The 18,704-nt window shown below is 42.8% G+C and overlaps 1 long non-coding RNA gene across 1 annotated transcript in view; it reads left to right on the top strand.

The window, feature by feature from the left end:
* LOC123371768 overlaps window positions 1-17,282 on the top strand; it is a 122,176-nt gene extending 104,894 nt beyond the window's left edge. Inside the window, exon 5 of the long non-coding RNA XR_006579949.1 lies at window positions 17,152-17,282. This is a non-coding gene — a long non-coding RNA (uncharacterized LOC123371768). The remainder of the gene's footprint in view (window positions 1-17,151) is intronic.
* Window positions 17,283-18,704: the final 1,422 nt, after the last annotated feature.

Below are 18,704 nucleotides of genomic sequence, written 5' to 3'. Positions count from 1 at the left end.
AGTTTCTCATAAAAATTAGTTATCAGCCATGGGTCAATTATTGGTCAGTGCTTGTAGCTAGAGCTGGTGAACAATTTTTGTCAACGCATTTATTTTCTGTTTTCACAAAAATATTCTTAGTTTCTAAACATTTGTGGATTTTGCATTTATTGAGGAAAACCTGAGAAATTTAAAAGAGAAACATAGTTTTTCTTGAATTTTTTCCTGGGGGAAAAAAGTCACATCTTGACCAGCTCTACAGCTCTTATTGATTCAGAAAAGTGCTCACCAACCACAGGAAATAGCTATTTCCAACATCGAACCCCATCTTCCCTGTTATGAAACTTTCAGTAGGTTAATGGTATGGTTATTTTCCCCTCTTCTTTATTATGCAGTCAAGATAGGAAATTAACTCTTAATAAATACTGTAAAGCTATAGATTGCTGAAGAGGTCAAAATAATAATTCATTAATTTGCATCATGTAAAGATTATATTAGATGCATTGCATTATTTATAGAATATATAGACTTGACATTTCTACTGTAGTAGCTATAAAAGTGAGGCAATGTGAACAAATTATATCCATTTACTTTTTATTATGATTTTTGCCCATTCTTGTTCTTGGGTAAATTTTCAAAAGTACCTAAATGACTTAGGTGCCTATGTCCCATTTTCAAAAGTTATTTAGTCACTTAGAACCCAAATTCTTTTTGAAAATCAATGGGATTTAGGTTCCTAAATGCTTATATCACTTTTGACAATGGAATTTAGGCTCCTAAATCACTTCAGTTTTTTTTTAAATTTCATCCATAATCTCTAATTTGAGGATCCCAAATGCTGTAATTTAACATACGGAAATTTCAGTTACCTCTGCATTCATATACCTTTAACATTCTTTCAGTAAATTAAAACAATACATTAGAATGTTATTCCTGTCCATTTAGTCAAAATTAATTGTTTACTGTTACATCTGATTTTACAATAATGTGATCATTCACAAGCACACAAGAAAGTGTGTAATTGATCCTTACCAGAAGAGGTCAGCTAACTATGGGCAATCCTTGCACAATATAGTTACTTTATATTTAAATTCATATTGAAACTTTGACATATTGACATATTGACTCATTCACAAACCTTTTTAGAAATCTGAAGATTATATCTGCTGATTAAAATGTAACAACTTTGAGGTGTCCTTCAGCTATAGAAAAGTCTAAATAATATAGTGAGCTTTATCAAAGGGAATCTCTGCTTCCAGTTACTGGCACAATATAATGCTTCATGCTGAGTGTTATATGTGATAGGTTAAACTGCTTCTTAAAGTGACAGTTGCCTGACACACCTGTGTGAAATAGCCTTAAGAAAGATTTGAGGAAGATACAAGTTATGTTGTTGCCTTACAAATAAGGAATTATACTTTGTATTCAATACCTGACTGTTACACTATACACCATGGCTTGTTTGCACTGTCCTGTCGAGCTGTATCAACCTATCTAAATATTTACCAGTGACATTATTAGCCACCTTAAGCAGGATTATTAAACAGAAATCAGGCAACACTGTGAATGCTGTATCAAATCTACGGTCTCCTAGGAACTTCCCAGTTGGCATTATGCTGCACAACATGACTTTTTGGAATGTCACATTGACAGTGGGGAGAGACTTCCAGTTTTCCTTCTTGCAGAAGACAGGAGTCTACCATGAGTGCTGAAGAAAAATCTTTGCTGGGTATTGGCATGCATAGGGCCCACGAGTTTGAGAAAAGTGAGCAGTTCTGATTCTATCCAAGAATCCAGTGAAACACTGGATACTATGCCACCCACCCACCCCAGAAGACCCCAAAGGGGAGAAGGCCAAGTAATGGGCCCTGAAATGGTGAATTAGGGAGGAACAAGCCTATTTACTGATTCTTGCTAGAAAGTGCAGTGCTCCCCCCATTAGAGAGAACAGCACCCCAGGAAAACCTGCCACTGGGCATGGGGAGACAGTGGTTTTGTGGGGTTTGAAAAGGGAAGTTCCAGTTTTTGTGGAAATCGAGAAAACATTCTCCATCACTGACAGTTTTTAAATCAAGAATGGATTTTTTTCTAAAAGATAACCTCTTGGAATAGAAGTTCTATGGCCTACAGGAGGTCAGACTAGATGACCAAAATGGCCCCTTCTGGCCTTGGAGTCTCTGAATCTAGGAAGATGAGTCACACAGTTGTGGGAATGAGGGAACAACTCAAGGCTCAAATATCTTGATCAAGCCAAGGGTTCCCAAACTTTTTCATAGGATGGGCCACAGTTTAACAGAGAGATTATCTTGTCCATCACCTCCCCTGTAATTTGTAATCATATGACAGCCCTATGGCAACTATGATTGCTTACTTAGAAAAGGAAAATAGGAGAGTATTTAGGATGAAATTTTCAGAAGTGTGCAGAGTTGGGCCAACGCTGAGCGTTTCTGAAAATCCTACCCTTTAATGTATCTTTATCCTCTTCTAATGCAATTAAAAGCTAAAACAAGGGGGAGAAGGAGCACCATCCACAAGTGCTCTGTATAGATTAATGTACCATGGAGCACAGTGTGGGGACCTCTGAATGGGAGATATTATTTGGAGGTTTATTTGAACTGCACTGGAAGCCCAAATTTTTTGAATGATGATTGACTGAGGTGTAGGGGAAAGACTGAAAACGTTCTGATAATCTGCATTGGTTCGGGCCAATTTCTAACTATTAGAGATCAGGATGAGACCTATCTGGGGGACAAATTAACCCACAAACTCCAAACCTTTTGGAGTTTGCCCCTCATTAGATTAACTGGAACACTACACCTGCATTACCCAACTTGATTGACATAAAGCAGCCACACACTTGGCTAAAACCTGATGCTACTGAAGTCAATGTCAAAGCTTCTGTTGACTTCAATGGGTCCAGGTTTGGGTCACTGACTTCAATGGTTGGATCTGTCTTTTTGGAACATTTTGTTGCCCTAGATGACCCTCCCTGTTCTGTATGTCTGTCCTTGCCCTGGTTAGTAACCACAAGAGAAATGCAGGCATCAGCTTCACTATCTGAAGAGTACTATTGCTTTTAAAAATGCTTTTCAAATTATTTTTAAATTAAAGAGATCAATGGATTTTTTAGGAAAAGCCCTTTTGGGTGCACAAACAAACCAATTCATTTTTCATCCTTCTAATTTTTCTGGTTGGTTCTAAAATTTCATTGCATTTAGGAATAATTTGCCTACTTGAAGCTTTTGCTGGGTTTTGTGTGGTGGGTTTTTGTTGTTGTTGTTGTTGCGACCCTGCATTTTCACTGCTCAGCAGGCAGCTGACAGAGACAAGTGAGAGTCCCGACTCTCTGCTGCTGGCTACCTGCTGCCTTTCTGCTCCTGTTTCCTCAGAAACAGAGTTCTGCGCTATGAAAATTGAGCAATTAATATTTTAAACCTCTGACTTTTTTCACTGCATTTTTAATATTTCAGAATTTTTAAAAACTAGTCAGAAAAACATCTTGTTATTCTCCCTGCCTAGATGGATATAAAAGATTTTTCAAAGGGTAGACAATGAGTTCTGACCTGTATGCATATACTCAATAGCCACAGAGTCTGAACCTTCATCAACCAACCTAATGCCTCTGTTGATAGGATTAGATTGTCAGTTGACAATAAGGGGCAGTGCACAGCTGTGTTTCCCCAGGAGGGAATCCTGACCTTGAGAGTCACAATTGCCCTGTTTCCTCACTTGTTCCAGGGGTGAAGTATTTGCTACTAACCAATCCCAGTAGCAGTTTATTTTATCTTTATCTTATTTTATCTAGCTCAGCTCTGCTTGCTGGTGTGTTCAGGGGCAGAGCTAAAGCCCCACCCACTCTCCAGTCATCCCCACCTTCCTGACAGGGAGCGAGTACCAGTGTGCAGAGGCTATTCTCCCCTTTATTGCATTGCAGAATGCGATGCCTTATTCCTACATACTCCTTATAGGGAAACCATTCAATCTTGCCAATAATGTCCAGATGGTAGTCGGTTAAAAGATACCAAGGAGTTCAGTGATTATTTCAAGTAAGAGTTGGATCCCGCAGTCTTCTCACAGGCAAAACTCAAACTGACATCAGTAGAAGTTTGCTTATGTAAGGGCTTCATGTTCCAGCCTTTGAAATACATACAGTAGTTTTTTTATACCTATTCATTATTTCTCTATATTGAATGTGATCATATGCCTTTCTTCTCTTTGAGAACACTAATAATATCCTTGAGATAACTGTATGAACTTGCTAATGAATTGGTTCCTTTTTCAAATAATCAATAAATATGGGGGATTGAAACAAAATCCAGTCATTTAGGATAATTTTAATTAAACATTTTCGTCCTTATCTGTGTTCCCTAGGGAAGGTCAAATGCTTCTGATACTGAGCACTTAGCAAACAACGCTATGGAACTCTATGTTCCTTTGTTTTTGCCTTTAGAATTCTCAAGGTTGAAAATGCTAAATTCTTCTCTTGGGGCCCATGCCTGTTCCCACTGAAGTAAATGGCAACGCTCCTACCCTAAGGAAGATTGCACTGTCACAGCCTATATCTAGTATCTGTATCTAGTCTAAGGGCAAATAAACTTTAATCTCCAGGCTATCAATCTGGCACTTTTCATGAGCAACAAATTCACTTAACATTTTAAAATGTAAGTAAATCTTGTGTGCTGCAGCACTTGATCTCAGTCTAAATATTAGGTGCATGAACAGCAATGCTTATGCTTGTACCGGAGAAGCTGGTGAGGGAGGGAAATTATAAGAAAATACAACTGACAATGGGCCTAAGATGCATAAAGAATGCTATTTTTTTAGGAGTTTTTTCCTTGCCATGTTATGGGGCATATTGTTTTTCTTTTGCAAGAAATGGCTGGGGAGCTTGGCTGACTGGGGTACCAATGGGGAGCAATAGATAAAGAAGGGTAAAAAAGTCAAAAAGAGGTCAAATGATAAAGAAGATCTGGGGAAAGGTTTGAAGAACAAATTGGAAAGATTTACACATGTGAAATGAAATGGAAAGAGAGAATGTGATTCAGACAACTTGACAAAGGGAGAGAGAAAACTAAGCAAAAAACCCTTCAAATGTCATTCAAAAATCATTAATCAGGCCTCCAAAAGTATGAGATTTACTAAAAAAAATTTTTTTAATTAAATAAATGTTGGGTTCATTTTATTTGCCTTTTTTTGAGCCTTTAGGGTTCAAGGTTTTTCCACAACCATGAAGTCTAAAAACTTTAAAAAAAAACATGAAGTTCTCACATGACTCCAGGAACTGGAGCTTTAGAAAATGACCAAATACAATTAGACTCAAGATAAAATCACAAAATTGGCAACACTGTAATATCCTGTTGTTCCAGAGCTTTCAACAGTGTGTCCACCTTTTTGCTCCATTTACCTATGTTAATATTTTCTCATTCACACAGCATGCGCTATAAGTATTCGCCTCTGTGCACACACTAAATCAATTCCAATCCTCCCAAATATCAATGCCACTGACTCAAAATCATTTTATGCGCCAATCCATTCCACCCTTCCACAAAACAAATTCCCCTGTGAAAAATTCACTCCCAATCCATTTTGGCCACATCCACAGTTCATTGCCCTTTTAATCCACCTGCCTGATCCCACACTCCTCAAATTCCCATCTCATGTCTCCCCTAATCCCAGACTTTCTTGAGTCATCCTGCTGTTCCCAGACTATTGTCCCTATGTTCTCCAAAGTAATTTCTTGAGCTAGGAATAATGTCTGGCACCAGCATCACTGATTGGTGACTTGCCGTTTATTCTGGGCGAGTCATTCCTGGGCTTAATATCAGAGGTGGTAGCAGTTTGATTTGAGGTGGGAATGGTGAAAAAAGGGGCCCTTTAAAAAAAAAAGCAATGATCCTTTGTGGTAGCTCCTCCTTCCTGCCATAAATGTCTTGGATGGAATTGAATTAAAGGGGCAAAGCTAACAGCTCAGAAATCTGCTAATCTCTAAGTAAGGTTGTAGCCCATGGACCACAGTTTAGGAACAGCTGTTCTAGAAAATCCTAATTTTGGTGCCAAGAGCACATATGCAAGAATGAGGATCTATCCTGAGAATATACTTGAATGAAAACAATGGTCAATTACTTACCTACAGATAGCTGTAAGTATCAGATCAGCACACGTGTGAGCAAAACAAAATTAGCAAAAGTTTCCCTTGCAGTTCATGCTCACACCTTGCACAAGTTTTGCTTTAAAAGAAGCATCAACTATTATTTTAAGGATTTACAGAACTCAAAAGGCCCCAAATTATGCAGATTTAAGATATGTGAAATAACTAAAGTAGACTTTGAAATTAATGTTGCAGAACATAAGGACTTAACTAGAATAAAGTTCAGTCAGACCAGATTATCTGTGTTTGATTATGTCTGAGTACCCAAAACATTTCACTGGCAGTTTGTCCAATAACAAGTACTTTGTGTTACTGCTTTGTTAATCTAGAGGGTTTTCTTTTTAATATTTAATGGTTTTCAAACTGATTCAGACTAACCAGATCTGATTGTACTACCATTATCTTATCACAGCTTACTGTAGTACAAACCTCAATACTGAAATAATTGCAAATGTGGCTTTTGAAACAAAATAGAACCACCACTGCTGGAGCTTAAAACACTGGAGATGACAAATTGTATTTATGATTATATGTTTGAAAGGAAGACAAAGTCATTTTAATAAACATATCTGTCAAGAAACAGCATCAAAGCATTTTTAAAGTCCTCTATGCCCTTTGTCGCACAGACAACATTGAAAGATGCATCAAACCGCCTGCCTCCAGTGAAAGGATAGCGTTTAGCACAGCATTACATTTAACACAAACTGACAAGGTTGTTGACTTTGTAACAGTCTAAGAAGATAAACAGTAAAAGTGAAAGTGAAGACATGACCCTGACTATTCCAATCCTTTAAGAGACACTTGAAGGGTTTCAAGATTAATCTCCATTTTATTTTACAAAACCAAACTCTTGTATAAATTACCACCGAAAATAAACAAAATAGACAATATCATTATATATTGTTATTTCTTCATTTACAGACAACATTTCACCTGAATGAAAGCACTTTGAAAAAGAATATAAATCATCCAACTCAGTTTGTGTGCCTCAAAGAGTATATAGTAAAATTACACAAACAGAGCTCCAGATTGTGCCATTCAGACACAACTCCACAATGAATATGGTGGGGAGTCATATTGTCCCTAGGTGGCACACTGACAGACATTAACCTCAGAGAGGAATGCCTCTCATAGCTCCCAGATGCACAAGGGGAAGATGCCTTGCCTACTGCTAAAAACCTTCACAGTTTGCTTCATGCACTGCCTGAGACAACTTGACATGACCCTGCTTCCTCTCCAACACCTTTTTTGGAAGCCAGGAGAGGTAAGAAGTTCCTGGGTCTTAGTCCTCTGCTCAGGCCACCAGAACATGTTACCCCTCTCTATGTTGCGGAAACGCTCTTGCACTAGCCAAGACATTCTAGTGAATACACTTTTCAGTTCTCATCACTACTGTATCTGCATAGTACCTTTGACGAAGGCTTCATGTCCTTATCTCCCACAGTAGGAGACTTCTGGGAGAGAAGTACCTCACTCCTTCTCTTCAGAAGAAGTATTTGGAGGCTTTTCACCACTACCCCAGCCATAGCCAATGTGCATGCTGGGTTTGTGTCTGTCTTTAGAATTTGGAACCCTCCGAGGCCTCTGCCATTTTGATGACGCAGAATGTTTGGGCAACCTTAGAATTTAAATAAGTGATTCAGAAGACCCTGATCAACATACCAGCTTTTGACACTGTTGTGATACCTCCCTAAACTGTCATTAGATGACACAGAAATTGGCTGGCATGGAAGAAGTGAGCCAGATATAACATTTTCTAAACTCCTCGGATTTCCTGTATCCCTGTCATTTGTGTTTCAGGATTGGATGTGGTATGAAGTCTATGGTGGCCTTGTAGTTAATGATCTCCTTGGGTTGGGCAAAGTTCAATTGTCCATATTAATTCTTTTAGCTGTCAGACACCTTTGATTAGCTGGGTTGGTTTGTTTTTATGCTACTGTATTCATAGATTTCAAGGCCGGAAGAACTACTTTGATCACCTAGGTTGATCTTCTCTATAACACAGGCCATATACCTTCTCCAAAATAATTCCAAGAGCAAATGTAAACCACAGACATCCTAGGTGTGCTGTTCTGTCCCATCTAGTGGCACCGAGACCACTGACAGAGAAAGAGAGATATTATGAGTCTGCTCTACAGCATTAGCTAACAGCTAGTTGGCCCTTAGCTCATGCAGTCATAGGCGCTGACTCCGTGGGTGCTCCACACTCCCCTCACCCTCTGCCACACCTCTTCCTCCCCTGAGCGTGCCCGTACCCGCTCCTACACCTACCTCCCAGCACTTCCCACCCAGTCACCGTGAAACAGCTGTTTGGCAGCCTTAGCATGCTCCGGGAGGGAAGGGGAGAAGCAGGAATGTAGCACGCTCAGGGGAGGATGCAGGGATTTGGGGAAGGAGTTGGAATAGGGGTTGAATGGGGGCAGGGCAGTGGGGGTTAAGTACCCACAGGAAAGCAGGGAAGTCAGTGCCTATGCATGCAGTAGAGGATCCTACACTAAGCTCTTGAGACCCCAGGTTCAATTCCACCTGCCAGCAACTGAGGTTTGTTGGCATTACACAGATCTTTTAGAAAAAACTTCCAGTCTTAATTTCAGAATTGCCAGTGATGGAGAATCCACCATGACAGTTGGTGAACAGGAATGTTTCCATTTATAGCTTTTTGAGACATTGGACAGGATAAGTGTTGAGAAGTTACTTATTCTCCCCATCTCCACATCCCTAACTCCCCCCACTGCTCTTTCATGCAGTTTTCTGACACCAATGCTTTTCAATGTGCATGTATAGCCTGATGGCTCTTTGTGCACTTGAATTCTAGCAACTATGCACACAGCTATTAATGCTTCAGAAGTAGGTGTGTGAAGATGCTTCCACATACAACTTTATGCATGCATGTAAAGAGAATAAATGTAAGCCTCTTTACAAATCAAGCCCTGTTTATTAAGCTTTGTTTCTGTGATTTGCACAGAGGTGGACATGATTCCTGCTCCAAAACTTTACAATCGAACACCAGCACAGACAATACAGATCAGTATGAAACCAGGAGGGGTCTGAAGACATTTAGAAGTATCCCATAGATATTACTCTACAAGCCCATAGAATTTGATGGAGCATGATATCCAATCTGTAGAATTTTTAATATCCATATAACAATTATATTCCTGTTATAAAAATTTAGAGGTTGGTTTACAATTCCTATAGAAAGAATAATCTCTGTTCAATTCTATAGGACTTTTCTATAAGAACGCCTTAAGTTGCAGCTTAGTGGCTGGAGCTTACTAAGAATATATAGCTTTCCCGCACAGATGTTTTTCAATAGACTTTTTTTTAAACTAAATAAATCTGTTTGCTAAGTGTGTCTGCTCGCAACAGAAAATTGAGACTTTTGTCAAAAACTTTTCTGCCAAAAACCTTAAAACTTGTCTTTCAATTTTTCAACAAAAAGTCAAAAATATGAGTGGAAAATGTCAATGAAAACACAATATTTCATTTTCCCTGAAATTTTTCACAGGGAAAAAATAACATTTTCTGACCCTCTTGCTATATAACCCTTAATTACTCCTACACAAACTATACAACCTACTCGATGACCTTCCAGGCAAGCTTCAAAAGTCATTTATTTGACAAGCTTCTGGGGCAGGTTGAAGGTATGTTCCTGTGGGGACTAAAAGGGCAGTTTTGCTTGTTGGATTTATTAGCTGCCTGAGATCATTCACTATTTGTATGTGATTGGTTTTTGTCTGGGTGGTCATTTTGTAATTCTAATTAACAGATAGGGCATTTCCTATTATTATTTAAATCTAAAGAAGGAGGAGGGGGAAGGGATGACCTGCCTATGTCTTTGCAGAGCTCCTCTCTCTCCAGCCTCACCCTTGGCTGGAAGCAACTTGTCCCTTCCTGCTGGCACAGTGTCGAAAGGCAGCTAACACCTCCAGGATGCTGCTGGCCACTAACATAATCCAGCTGCCACCTGTCCCTTGGCTACAGCACAGGAAGGAAGGGGTTAAGCCCTAAGGATTCATTGTGCACCAGGGCCCAAGGAACCTGACTGCAAGAGCTTCAGTGAACCCAGCCTGAAAGGTGGTTCAGCAGAGGAAGGTCACTAGGGGATGGAGCAGCCCCGTGCTCCCGGGGGATAGAGTAGGGTGGGGTCAGGTCAGGTGAAGAGGGTGCTAAGCCCCTGCCCAGGGAGCTGCTGTGGAGCCTGCAGGTTCAGGGTGTGAACAGGCTGGAAATCACTTCCCCCCATCACCACTCCAGAGCTTAGCTGAGGAGCAGAGAGGCTTCCCCGTGCCAGTGCTGTGCAGGGCTTTGGCACATGCGGGGCTTGGCTCCTCCTGAACAGTGTCCCGAGACAGAGGGTCTTGGACTTTCCCATGGTGCCGGCCCAGCCAGAGGCAGTGGGGGAAGAAAGGAGCCTGCTGGCCAGGCTGTTGGTGAGCTGAGCGCTTTGATCAGGGGCTGGTTCTCTGCAGAGCACTGGGAGCGGGATGCGCCCGGGGTGTGGGGAATGTGGAGGAGCAGCGGGGCTGGGAGGGGTGAAGGGGCAAAGCAGAGAGAGGACAGTGAGATGGGGAGCACATAAAGGGCTGATGGGTGGCCAGCAGAGGCGACACGTCACTGGCTGCTGAATGGCGCCTGCCAGCACTCACCGACTAATGCAGCTCGCAGCGCGCAGCCAGTGCCGGCCGGAAATGGAATGGGGGGAGGGGGTCCTGCTGGCTGAGAGCAGGAGCTGCACTGATGGACTGGCAGGGAGAGCAGCCGGCTCTGCACGCTGCCTCTTCACCCCGCCACTACCCTTGCATACCCATCCCCATAGTAGCCACTGGACCCCCACACTCACCGCTGGAGGGCAGACAGCTGGTGAGCAGGGATCCAGCCTGCAGAGACACTGGGGACACCCGCAGAAGGGCTTAAATACAGGATAGTCCCTTTAAAAATCTCTGGTCACCCTGAAGAGAGTGGTTTCATTTGTGGAGCTGTACAATTCTGGCAAGGTGGCCATTTGGAAACCTTTTCCTTTCTTTTCTTTTTAGCTGGGGAGCAAAGGACTGTTTGGTTGTTTCAGTGTGTGTGTTTTCCCATTAGAAAGTTTGGAAGGTTAGCCGAAAGAGGAGTATGTTTCACAAGAAAGTTGGCTTTCTGCACATGTAGGGCCCTTGGAAGTAAAGTTTAGCTATGTCAAAGCGTCTGAATGGGGTTTCTCCAGTGCCTCAATAGCCTGTGATAAACTCTCGGTAGGCACATTTGGCTTTTGCTAGGTAGAGTCCTGTGCCTGCGCCTTCCCTGTGTCCCAGGGATGGCTACTGTGAGGCCAGCAGAATTTGGGAGAAAAGGGGTAGAAGAGAAAGCACCTCAAGCTGACTTAGAGTGGTGGTGGCTCTGGGCAGAGTGCTCCTCCTGCTCCTTCCTGTCTGGGCCCTGGTCTCCAGTGTGGGCTTGGGGGGCTGCCTGTGGGCAGTGGGAGAATGGGGTCCAAGGAACTCCCAAGCTCACCCTGCGCAGGCCAACTGAAGCCTCTCCCCTAGCTTGGGGTGCCAAGTATTAAGCCTTCCTCTGTGGCTTGGGCTAGAGAGCATGATCCATCCTCGGGTACATTTGGGTGGAGATGGTGGGCAGCAAGAATTTGGGCCATCAGGTCAACCCACTGGGGATAATGGAGGCAAGCCAGCAGCCCTGCAATTTTGCTTCCTGGGCCGCCATCTCAACCCTCATCTCCTATGAGCTGGGAAGGCAACTGGCCAGGCTCAACCTTCTCGTCCCCTCCCCAGGCCCAAGTCCCTTTCAACCAGCAGGTCGAGCAAGGAGCCCAGAGAGGGGAGGAAAGGAGGTGGCCAGAGCCTCCTCCTGCCCAGCGCCGGAGTTGGCCGGACCCTTCCCCCACCAGGGCTCTTGCCTACTCCCTGCAAGTCGCTCAGCCTATCTCCTTTTCACCTCTCTGAGCCCTAGCAGTCAGCCAAAAGAGCAGAGGCCATCTGCTCCATCCAGCACACAGAGTGGCCAGCCTGGGGCTTGAACCCATGACCTTGTTATTATTAGCACCACATTTGAACCAGCTGAGCTAGCCAGTCCATGGCAAGTGTGTGCTTGCCTGACCTTTTTGGAAGGAGCCACCGGCTGGACCAGGGACAGTGTGGCCTCCACTATGACATGGGTGGATCAAGAGGCTTGCAGGCAAGATAGGGGAATTAGCTCAAGTGATAGAGTGCTTGCTTTGCATGCGAGAGGTAGCAGGACTAATGCCCACGTTCTCCAGCGGCAAGGGAGTGATGGTACCTTCTCTTGCCCTCGTTTTCGAAGCCATTGACAGTCAGCAGGCTGAGCTCCTCCAGTGGCCTCCAGCCCTCTCCCCGATTGGTCTCCCAAGAAGCCAGCTCTTGCAGGGCAGAAAGCTGTTCGTCCACAGTCCTTCTCCCCCTTGCGGTGGCTGGGAGGCTGGAGATAGGTTGGGGAAGTTAGCTCAACTGGAAAGCATAGGAGAAGTAGTGAGATCGATACACATATTCTCCAGCCTGCTCTGCTGCAGAGGGGGACCTGCCCTTTTCTTGCTGAGCTGTCACTAGAGCGCGATCCCTTTCCCCCTCCCTCCCAGTGAACACAAAGCTGATTGGCTGGGAGGGAGTGCCACTCAAATACAGAATTATTCACATCCCAGGGGTCCATGAAGGGAATGCAGAGATGGGCGGGGAGGGGGGTAGGCGTGATACCAGCTCAGTTGAGACCATGTAAACCACCCAGCCTCCTGATCTCAGCCAGCATGGCAGCCGTGGGCCAGAGCACACAGACAGCTTGGAGAAAGCCAAAGCGGGGAAGGGCTGCGTTGGTCTGAACAGTGAGTCTGTGGGTGTCTATCCTGGCGGAGGCAGGGTTGTTTTGCTGTATGCTGGGCCAGGGAGCCTGTGTGAGCCTGGCTAGAGTTCCTGAGCTGGGCCCGCTCCTGGCTTTGCTTGGGTTAGAGGAAAGTGGTGAAGATAAGAACGGCCCTCCTGAGTGAGACCAATGGTCGATCTAGCCCAGTATCATTGCTTCTGACAGTAGCCGATGCCAGGTGCTTCAGAGGCAATGGCCAGAGCAAGCAATCACCAAGTGATCTATCCCTGCGTTGTCCTCTTAAGTTCGGGTGCTTGTTCCAGGGGCTAAGTCTCACCCCCATGACACACTCCAGGGAAGGAGTGTTGGTGTTTGTGCTGAGGCTCGTGGCTGGGACTCAGGCTCCTTCCCCGACTCTGGCTAGGCCCCCATCTCAGGCTGTGTTCTGCTTAAGGCCATGGAGCCCTTGCCTTTTTTGCCTGGTGCCTGGGAGTCAGGCTAGCTGTGGGGAATTAGCTCAAGCAGTAGAGCTGTCTACAGCAGTCAGGCTGAAAATCAAAAGCCATCCTCCCCAGGTCCACAGCCACCCGGGGGCTCCTTGGCTCCATTAGTGCCACACTCTGACCAGCTGAACTAGGCAACCCACGGGAAGCTTCTCAAGGTCTTTCCTGGGGAGGGCTCAGATGCGAAAGCACCTGGAAGTTCATTAGCTATTGTAAGAAGTGTGAACTCCCAAGCTCACCCTGAGCAGGCCGACTCTGAAGCCTCTCCCCTAGCTTGAGGTGCCGGGTATTAAGCCTTCCTCTGTGGCTTGGGCTGGACAGTGTGATCCGCTCTCGGGTACATTTGGGTGGAGATAGTGGCCAGCAAGAATCCAGGCCATCAGGTCAACCCATTGGTCCTATATTACTATGGTTGTTTGTTCTTTTTCTCTTTTTGGACCCATTCAAATACTTTAAATGTATCATAACTGATAATTTATTATATTGAGTTCTAGATTAGTCTCATGCCTTCTAGACTATATTTGTGCTTCTTGTGTGTTATTTCAACTAAGTATCTCTGGTACAAAACTTTTTGGCTCAACCTATATAAGTACAGTGTGCTTGTCATCTTCATTGCATTACAGTTTCTGAAATTGCTTTGTCTATAACTTTGTTTTATTTATTTTTTCTTTGCTTATTTAGATGATAATTACAACTGTGGGATATCATGATACATTTTGATATTATTCCTATTTGTAACATCTGTTTACGATACCTGACCTGAATATAATTAGACAGTTGGCTGTGTTTATTTCTGGGTTAGAAAATATTGTTTTACACAAATAATTTCATGTTTCTCTGATGACTTGTGTTTGCTCAGAAAATGACATGTTGTAGTGAGAACATTAGCCAAAATTATAGTATTACTTTAGAAATTCAATATAACCATTCTCTTTTTACTCACTCTATGGAATGCTATTGAAATCATGGTTAATTTTGACTTATTGTCATTGTACGTTTAGAACATCTTTATATCTTGATGTGCACTAGCTCATTTTGAATGTTTGAATATTTTGTCTTGAAGAGCTTAAGGCTATACTTTACTATCCGGCAGTGAAAAAAGATGCATATGCTAAAAGGCCAGAAGAAATCACTATCATCTTGTCTGACCTTCTGCTTAACAGAGGCCATAGAATTTCACTCAGTGTTTTTGCAGTAAAAGGCATTGTTCTTCTCCACTGTACACATGAACACTACTGAGCCATCCCTATCTGACAAATCCTTGAGGAAGAATATTGTAAATTCCCAAGATTCTTATGTGTTTAACAATACCATGACAGCACTCTCTGATGCTCCTTGAGTTCTCCCATCCCTCCTGCCAGCAAAAATACAGAGATTCCAATACTGTAGAAAGGAATGGGAATCACATTTTTCTCTCCAAGATCCAAGGAGATGGCAGCAAATTTTTCAATAGGCAGATGTCATCTTACCTTACAATTTACCTTTCTGTCTCATCCTCTTAACACTTTCAGCCCTTTATAGTAGTGACCCACAATACAACATCTTAAAATAGTAGTATTATGGGGCTAGACTCACAAAGGGATTTAGGTGCCTAATTGCTGATAAAGTCCCTTAGGCACCTAAAAATCTACCAGTGAGCCTGCACACAGCCACCTAAATCCTGACACTTGGTGCCGTTCCACTTTGTATAAATAATTAAATAGTCATGGACACAAGGACTCGAATCTCCTACATCCCAGGTGAGTGCCCTCACCATTGGCTATAGAGTCATTCTCACTCTTTCTCTGCACCAATGAATATTTAATTGTGTATACACTTTGCAACAACTTCAACAGGAGAGCCCATCACTGCAGAGTATTCTGTAGCCCAGGGGTTAGGGCACTTCCCTAAGAAACAGGAAAGGTAGCTCCAAGTCTCTTTTCCACCTCAGGCATAGGGGGGATTTGAAACTTGCTTTCTTATATCCTGGGTCAGTACTATCACCACTGGGCTAAAAGGTATACGTGGAGGAGCACCATATTGCTGATTTTTTTTCTCCAGGAGAGGATTCACAGTTGTGAATCCCAAGCAGAGATAGGAACCTCCCTCCAATCAAGACTTAGGTGTCTAAGTCCCTTTATGGGGTGGGACTTTGGCCACATCCCTCTCCTCAGCATTTCCTGTTGGCTGGCATAGCTGGCTCCACACTCAGCATGCTGGCTTTTGTGGATCCTATTAGACACATAACTCTCCCCATGATTCCAGTAGGCAGCAAGGCACTGCAAAGTTAGGTGTGGCAACACTGAGCCTACGTTCCCTTTGTGGCTCTAGACATCACCTAGAAATCACCTACTGCAAGACAGGCCCAACAAAGAAAGTAACAGAACGCCACTAACCGTCACCTACAGCCCACAACTAAAACCTCTCCAGCGCATCATCAACGATCTACAACCTATCCTGAAGGACAATCCCTCACTCTTACAGACCTTGGGAGACAGGCCAGTCCTTGCTTAGGCCTGGTCTACACTACGGGGGGGAGTCAAACTAAGGTACGCGACTTCAGCTACGTGAATAGCGTAGCTGAAGTCGAACTACTTTAGTTCGACTGACTTACCCGTCCAGACGTGGCGGGGTCGAACTCCACGGCTCCAAGGTCGACTCCGCCACCGCCGTTCGCGGTGGTGGAGTTCCGGAGTTGACCGGAGCGCGTGGGGAGTTCGAACTATCGCGTCTTGATTAGACGCAATAGTTCGAACTCCGAGAAGTCGAACTCACCGCGTCGACCCGCGCGGTGAGTATAGACAAGCCCTTATAGACAGCCCCCCAACCTGAAGCATATACTCACCAGCAACTACACACCACACAACAAAAACACTAACCCAGGAACCAAACCCTGCAACAAACCCCAGTGCCAACTCTGTCCATATATCTATTCAAGGAACACCATCATAGGACCTAATCACATCAGCCACACCATCAGGGGCTTGTTCACCTGCACATCTACCAATGTGATATATGCCATCATGTGCCAGCAATGCCCCTCTGCCATATACATTGGCCAAACTGAACAGTCTCTGTGCAAAAGAATAAATGGACACAAATCTGACATCAGGAATTACAACATTCAAAAACCAGTAGGAGAGCACTTCAACCTCCCTGGTCGCTCAATAACAGACTTAAAAGTGGCAATTCTTCAACAAAAAAACTTCAAAAACAGACTCCACCGTGAAACTGCAGAACTGGAATTAATTTGCAAACTGGACACCATCATATTAGGCCTGAATAAAGACTGGGAGTGGATAGGTCATTACAAAACTTAATTTTACCATACTAATTTCCCCCTACTGCTACTCACACCTTCTTGTCAACTGTTTGAAATGGGCCACCCTCATTACCACTACAAAAGTGATTGTTCCTCCCTTGGTATTCTACTGTTAATTGAATTGTCTCGTTAGACTGACCCCCTACTTGGTAAGGCACCTCCCATTTTTTCATGTACTATGTATATATATCTGCTATTGTATTTTCCACTCCATGCATCTGATGAAGTGGGTTCTAGCCCACGAAAGCTTATGCCCAAATAAATGTTAGTCTCTAAGGTGCCGCAAAAGGACTCCTTCTTGTTTTTGCTAAAATACTCATGTTACCTCGCTCAGTATAAACTGTTTTCCAGCTAGCACATTATAAAATCTACTTACTGTTTACTTTTCATTTTATCTTTGTTGCTTACAGAAAAGTGCTGTGAACTTCAAGAAAACCAGGAAGGAAGAGTGCAAGAAACTTAAAATAGACATCTAACTCCAGACCATTACTGTGCACAACTCTGGTCACTAGAACAGATTACTATTTGCCTTTGGTTTTTATTTTCCCCGTAAGAAATAAACACTATTGTAATTGGTTTGGTTTTATACATTTTTTCAAACAACATAGTTACTTGTTTTAAATAAAAAGAACAATAAATTTGGGTTTGTTGATTTAAAGCACACTGATATTTGTCAGACACTGTTGACTGAGAACGTCACTAACCATGAGCACAACTCTATATGTATCTCAGGTATTTTAGTTGTGCATTGTTATGGAAACAGAGGTCTATTGATTGCATTCAGAATTAAAGCACTGCTGTGCTGTTGCAAGCATACAATGAATCACCTGCAATAAATTTGTTTGGGGAACTTGCTTAACTACAGTATCTTCAGGGGAAAAAAAAATCAATGGCATGTGTCTGTTGACCTTTAAGATAAAAAAACGAAATAATAAAATATTTTGTATCTACAGATTCTGTACAATGCTTCTGCAATGTTACTTCAACAATGTTATGATTGCATTCCACTATTTTTCAAATGTCAAAAATAAAACCTTGGTCCAGAATCAAAGCTGGTGTAAATCAATGTAGCGCTATTCACTTCACTGGCCATTCCAATTTACACAGTGAAGTATCTGGCCCATTTCTTGTGTTGGCTGAAAATTCTCCTGGTGAAAACCATGTCATCAAAGGGAACCACTGAATATTACAGTTAAATAATAACTCAACAAGTAGTAACTCAATTCTTAAATGTCTGTCTTTTACTTCTGATTCTTCCTTTCTCTTCTTAGTTACTAAAGGTCAAATGTCTGAGTCTGAGATATGAGCCAGCGGTTGCATTAGCTACCTCAGGTAGTCATATCATTCAGATGTACAGAGTACTAAAGAATGACATCACAGCCCAGATCCTCAATACGCGTTTAGGCACCTACCTCCCATTGATTTCAATAGCAACTAAGTCCATTGGTGGATCTGGGCCCACGTGACTAGGTCTGTATAAGCGACAAGGTGGGTGAGGTAATATCTTTTATTGGACCAACTTATGTTTGTGAAAGAGACAACCTTTGAAGCTTACACAGAGCTCTTCTCCAGGTCTGGGAAAGGTACTCGGGATGTCACAGCTAAATACAAGGTGGAAAAGATTGTTTAGAATAAGGAATTAACATGTTGTAAGAGACCATTCAAGGAGAAGTGGGCAGTTAATTCTACAGCTATAGGACAAAAGAAGGACAGTGGGTTATAGATTGTGGTAAGAAATAAATCTAGTGTCTCTAAGTCCATGATTTTTAGTGTGTATGTATATAAAGTGAAACTCTTCTTAATGCAAGATTAGTCTTCAGTATAATTCCTGTCACTACAGCAAATGTAAGTCATTTGTGTTTTGTTGTGGGTATTCAAGTGTTCAATTATTAATATATTTCTGTTTATAAATGTAACAATAGTCTGTATATTTACAAACTGTACTTAATGTTTCATTGGCATA

The sequence above is a fragment of the Mauremys mutica genome, chromosome 5, assembly GCF_020497125.1.
Source record: "Mauremys mutica isolate MM-2020 ecotype Southern chromosome 5, ASM2049712v1, whole genome shotgun sequence".
In the NCBI taxonomy this organism is placed as follows: Eukaryota; Metazoa; Chordata; order Testudines; family Geoemydidae; genus Mauremys; species Mauremys mutica.
Note: the sequence above shows the minus strand (reverse complement) of the source record. Positions and strands in the feature narration are given on the sequence as shown.